This window comes from Schistosoma haematobium, chromosome ZW (genome assembly GCF_000699445.3).
Source record: "Schistosoma haematobium chromosome ZW, whole genome shotgun sequence".
NCBI lineage: Eukaryota > Metazoa > Platyhelminthes > Trematoda > Strigeidida > Schistosomatidae > Schistosoma > Schistosoma haematobium.
This window is the reverse complement of record NC_067195.1, coordinates 71014335-71020987: the sequence shown is the minus strand read 5'-3', so window position 1 is coordinate 71020987 and position 6653 is coordinate 71014335.

Below are 6653 nucleotides of genomic sequence, written 5' to 3'. Positions count from 1 at the left end.
CTTATATTTCTGCAAATAACAGTTTAAACTCCACAGTCGTTTAAGTCGATACACATTGATAGTTAAGAAGAATCTACTGCAGATTTTATCAGTTCATCAATCATAATATCAAAGAAGCAGATTGTTGAATGAATGGTGTTCATTACCAAACACTAAAAGTAATCTAACTAATGGATTTCCAACTTTCCACTTTCCAATAAACTGTAATAAATGATAGAACTTTGTACTAATTAAAATGGATGATTTATTTCCTGGAATTTTTTATGTCTTTATTTATGAGAGCATAGAACTCAGAGTCACTTTTAGAAGAGTTTATTTTGTTCTGATTCACCTATATGTTTAACATTTCTGAATTCTTCATTCCTATTGAGTAATTTGGTAAAGTTGTATAATAGTGTTGCTTTTCTAGGGCAAAATAACATACTGGTGTAAAATTATGCTCTATAAAGTGATATAAGTTAAAAACCAGGAGAAAAGCAAGGAAGAGTTTGTTTTTAATTCGTTTATTTGTAGAATTCAGCATACACTACTATGTAAAGAACAGAAATGTTCACTATCAGATGATTTAAGTAAACTACAAATAAAATCTTTTGAATCATTTACCTCTAAAACAATCCCATATGTTTGTTTAGCGAGGTACAATCTATGGAACTATCCACCCCAGAATGGTATCAATGATAACCATTTACACTAAGAAATGATCTGTGTTATTTGATTTATTATATTTTTCTAAAATAGTTCTGTCAGTTGATTCAACAGTTCTTACATAGTTTAATAAGCTTTCAGTATATAAGGCCGATCGAAAGAATTATCAAAAAGGCTATCACCCTGAGTTCCTGTTATGTATTTCGTTACGGTATGAGAAACTAGTAAATTTAAAAATAGCTAATAAGGCAAATATGTGACTGAAACTAATGTTTCTTTTGTGACTTGATCCAGCCAAAAAACTATATTTATTATGGATTAAAGAAAACATAAAATGTTTTCAGCTTAGTAAATTAGATGTAAATTCGAAATTGGTTTTCATCACGAACTACTATCAGATAAAAAGTTGATGAGAAAATTAAAAAACACTTCATAAGTAAGTTTTCCTATTTTGGATATGTAATAATTTGAAACTTCCTATAAATGTACACCCACAACATGCAGACGACTGTAATAACGATTCTTAAGTAGTGTGTTCAGTACAATCCCTCTAAACCAACTTACGTAAGTCGCCTTCAAATTCCGATAAATCTCTACAAAATTATTTTACTAAAACCAATACATGCTCTACATACCCGATCTGAATCATTTCACCCTTACAGTATGTTGATGTAAGTTCAACCGAATTTGGTTAGATCAAACATTAGAAATGAATTTTTTACTGAAGTTAGATCATATATGGGGTCATGGTTGTTCACTGCTTGGATGCTCCACAATAGGACAAAACAGGTATCTAGTAGCGATAGATTTCAATGGTCAAATAGATATAATCACTCTTTGATGCAAAACTACACATTCAACGAACTCCACAACTATCCTACATCAACAATTTAACTTTTTATTAAAGCCTGATAACTTTATTAGTTTGAGATGTCAAAGTTGACTTGTATTATAATGTTTTTTATTATTGATCCAAATTATAATCAAACCAGTTACATTAGTTATAATCGTTATACACTCACATGAAATCCAACTGATAAATAGTAAATTGAAAAACTGCAATATTCATTAGAACAATAAAATGTTGTAACAAAATATTCATGTAGATGTTTTGTGATTTTATTAAATAGTCTATTCAATTAATAAATCTGTGGATATCGGTCATGCAGATGAATATTTCAATCTTGAAGTCTTATAGTCACAAGTCAATCTAAGCTAGACCACCATTGAAATCCTGGAAGTACTGAACGGCTGTTTCGTCCCAGTATGAAACTCCCCAGCATGCACATCCACGATCCTTCACACGGGACTCGAACCCAAGACTTTAGGTCCTCAGTGCGAACAATCAACCTCTGGACCACTGAACCGGAATTCGACGGTGTTCATGTTTAACTTCAATCGACCCATGAAGCTAACAAAAAGATTTATAAGTAATGAATTCCGACATTTATCTTGTTAATCGTCCTCATAAAAGGTAAACTTGAAATAGTGAACTTATTTTCTAGATTTTGGTTAGATGAAAAATGTTTGAGTAGACCAACTGTAACGTAGTCTACTTAGTATCGCCGTAATATGTTCAGGTTTACCATAAAATGTGAACATCACAGGAAAACGTTACAACTGAACACGAATTTCTAAGAATATCACTCTGGAAACACTCTTTAATAAAAATCAAAAAAATGTAAGTGTATCAAAGTCTACAGAGAGTGAATATGAACAGATCAGTAGACACATTGATCGCAAAGGCACTACAGTCGCAGTGGATTGCTCAATTTTCTCTCAGAAAGTTTTGAGAGGTTGGATCTATAGATTTGGGAGTAAAATAACCTTTAAAAAGTGACCTTGTACATAGATCATGAATCAAGATGAGTTTAGATCATAGAGTATTATATTTTTTTAAATTTTAGTGACTAGACCTTATCATGCTCATCGAGAAAACTTGAAATACTAAGCTCAATCTCATTCATAGCTATGAGTGGGTACCACGGAAAAGTTTTAAATTAGGGTGAAATATTTACCTGATGTTTCTTGGTTTTCATTAATACCCCAGTGGACTTCATTTCGCAACCAAAACTATTTTCAAACTTAATTAAACAACGAATTATATTCCTTAAATAATTAACTGAATATTCATGTTAATATTTTGAAACGTTCAATTATCTGAGTACCTAGTTTAGGCAAGCCTAAATAATACTCTCGAACGAAATACGAAATGTTGAAGTCTTTTTGCCAATCAGAAAACAATAAACATAGGTGACTAAATTACAATGGAAGATGAAGGTATTTACTGAAAATATATCAATTTAATATGAATAAAACGTTTTGACGTACGGGATTTTGATCAACTTCAGAAAATTCTACAAACTTTCTGTAGGACTAACTAAGCATGAATAACAATGTAAAAACTTGTAGCCAATAAAAATTAAGTCCACTTATCTAATAGTAAGAATATACAACAAAGTTGGAGAACACATTAACAACTTATCATCTAGTCGTTTTGGTGATAATATTTCAAGAATATTCTTGAAACTATAACTATTGTAACAAGCTTAAATTTGTAATTTTACACTTTAAAATAGTAGATAAACTGTCATTCAAATTTTTTGACTGAGTTTTGAAATATTTACTATTGATAATGAGATAGTGGAGAAAATTTGTAGCTCACGTGGATGATTTTGGTGGAGAATTGTTCACTGAGTTGGATGGTTTGGTTCTGGAGCTCTCATCGTCCTTCTGAACGACATCATCAGCACAAACTTCAGGTAGAAGTGAAGTGTTCGGATTTCTCCACATGTGGTTCACAGCTTGTCCTGTAGACCTCGATGTTGATTAGTTCTTGTTGAACTTAAACCTGTCATTGTTTACTTCTTCGTTTTGTTTGCCTAAATACGTTTTTATTTTCAATTTCTTACACAAAAACACTAACAAAAGAATGTGCTGTCAAATAGTTCTAAATGTATTCAGATTAAAGACCATGTGATTTCTATAGTCTTAATCTCCGCATTAAACTATCTACATACTCATTTTCTTGTTGTTTTTCTACATATTTCAGTAATGGCGTTTTGTCATTTTTTTGTCGAGAGAGTTCCACTGTATGGGGAGAACTACGAAAGCCATCATCCAGGAAATACAGGTATTTATTAACTGTTGTCTACGCAAAATACTTCGGATCCGTTGGCTGGACACTATCAGCAACAACCGGTTGTGGGAGAGAACAGACCAGATTCCAGCGGAGGAAGAAATTAGGAAGAAGAGCTGGATGTGGATAGGACACACATTGAGGAAAAAACTCAACTGTGCCACAAGACAAGCTCTCACATGGAATTCGCAAGGCCAAAAGAGGAGAGGAAGACCGAATGAACACATTACGCCTAGAAATGGAGACAGACATTAGAAAAATTAACAGAAATGGGATAGGACTGGAAAGGAATGCCCATGACAGTGTGGGTTGGAGAATTCTGGTCGGAGGCCCATGCTCCATTGGAAGTAACAGATGTAATTAAGTAAGTTTGTAGATGCACACTTTTTGAAAATTTTGTCTTATAAATACTATAGTGTGCGCACTGTAGAGGAGTTCCATACTAGGACGAAATGGCCGTCCAGTGTTTCCAGGTTTTCAGTGGTGGTCTGACATTCATCCATTCATGATATCAGTTGAAATTTAAGATAAACTGAGCATTAAGTAGATTGTTCATAATGAAAATAAATTCGTAACATGTCGTTGGGATATCAGAAATATATAATTTCTATTATTATTATTAGGTACTGAAAACTATTTTTAAAATTTGTTCTCTAGACAACCAACGAATTCTTTTAATACACCACTTAAAATAAACAATGAGTATTCAATCACTAATCTCTTTGCTTATCCATCTACATATTAACATATCCATAGTAAAGCATTTAGAACAAAAATACTTCATATTTGTCTGTTAAACAGAATTTTAAGAAAGAATTTAAATGACATAATAGGTATATTATTCAATATACATTGTATTGTTACCAAACAATTGATAGAATGATAAAATCATAAACAGAGTGATTACTTTATTAATATATATATATATATATATATATATATATATATATATATATATATCCTTATATGTACATCACAGAAGCATACAAATGTATACTTGTTGAAACTTACCCGCGATAAATTTATCAAATACCAACAGTGGAATTTTTTCTCAACTCAATGTTTAAGGTATATCAACATTCTTATTATGTCCAATAATTCAGTAGATTATACAAATATGACAACACAAAAAAATAGAATATATATATTACACAGAAATTTATGAATCTTTAATGAATGACAATGATCTATGCAAGTATTCAATGTTCCTAATATCAAGGTTGTATAGAATCGATCGGTTAACAATATCACGATGATAATAATAATAATAATAAAAAGCATTATTTTGATTAAACTATGCAAGTACTACTAATATAATTGGTATTTAATTGTCTTAGAGAAAGGTTTTCTATTGAATAAATATTATCAGTGCAGAGATTTGTAGCTCAGGTGAATGATTTTGATGAAGTTTTTTTCTTTGAGCTGAATAGTTTGGTTGTGGAGCTTTCACAAACTTGAAGTTTTTGCTGATGATGTCGTTCAGAAGAACGATGAAAGCCCCAAGACCAAACTATTCAACTCAGAGAACGAAACTCCATCAATATCAGTCCAGTCTTTCAAGACAACTGCTGATGGGATATAGGAGATTATCATTAAAATCTAAAGAAATTGGATTATGAAATTGTTTTAATTGAAAATCTGTATATTCAACATATGATAAATGAAAATGTTTCTGAAGAATTAATAGAATAGAATTTCAATAGTTGAAACCATGAGTTAATTGAAGCTAGACCATCATGGAAAACCTGGAAGCACTGGATAGTCGTTTCGTCCTAGTATTGGAGTTCTCAGCAGTGCGCATCCGCGGTCCTGTCCGCCGTGAGATTAGAACCAAGGACCTATCAGTCTCACGCGCCAGCGATTGACCACTATACCACTGAGCCGGCGAACAAAAGAAATTAATCTAAAATCATGAAATGAGATATCATTATATTGACCAAAATGGATTGTATGTAAACGATCTGTTGCGAATCTAACAATATTCGTAAAATACTAATTTATTTGGGAATCTTAAAATGACAGTTCTACGGTTCGAACATCTAAAACGCGTATTTAAATTTAATTGAGGTTGCCGTTATTTTACAATCAATAAATAGACAACAACGTTTGTGATCGCAAACCATAACCAGAATGATTAAGTCAAAGTGAACAAAAGCACTCATTAATAAGAGTAGAAGGATAGCCTTCTGTTTAAATTGAGTGCTCTATAAGTCGGTTAATATTTAACTCGGAAAAGATTATGTCAGTATTATGCATTTTCTGTCATCTTTCTAGAATAAACAAGAACATGGATACGATTCGCACTATAGATAGAAATCAATACTTTGCAACAGTGTTCCGTGACATTTACATTGATTTTCTTCAACTATTCCACTTCAGTCCGTAGTTCATGTCATAGGCTGATTTTATTTAAGGATTCATTTGAAATTTTGGAATAATTGATAACAGCTTTGTTTTATTATGGTATATCTCCGATTTTCTCATTCACAATATATTCAGGGTTGAAACTCAGAACATTCAAACTACTTAGCAAAGGCTCATATCTTCAGTCTAGTCAGTTAGTATCCAATAACTTAAATTTATAATTTCAGTCAACTAGCAATCTATTCCTAAAAAGTACCTGTGTTTAATTAACTATATCCATGGCTTATTACACTCATTACATCTTGATTATAATACTCACATTTTAATCGTTTCATTTACATGCACATAGATAAATATATATGTAAGTTTCATTAAATATTAACACAAAGATTATGTGAATTTCTTCTACATCTATATCTAATAAAAATAAGCAACTATTTGATGAAATTAAGCTTTCCAAATAATCTTGATATATTGAAATATTAAATTACCATGTTGTACTTTA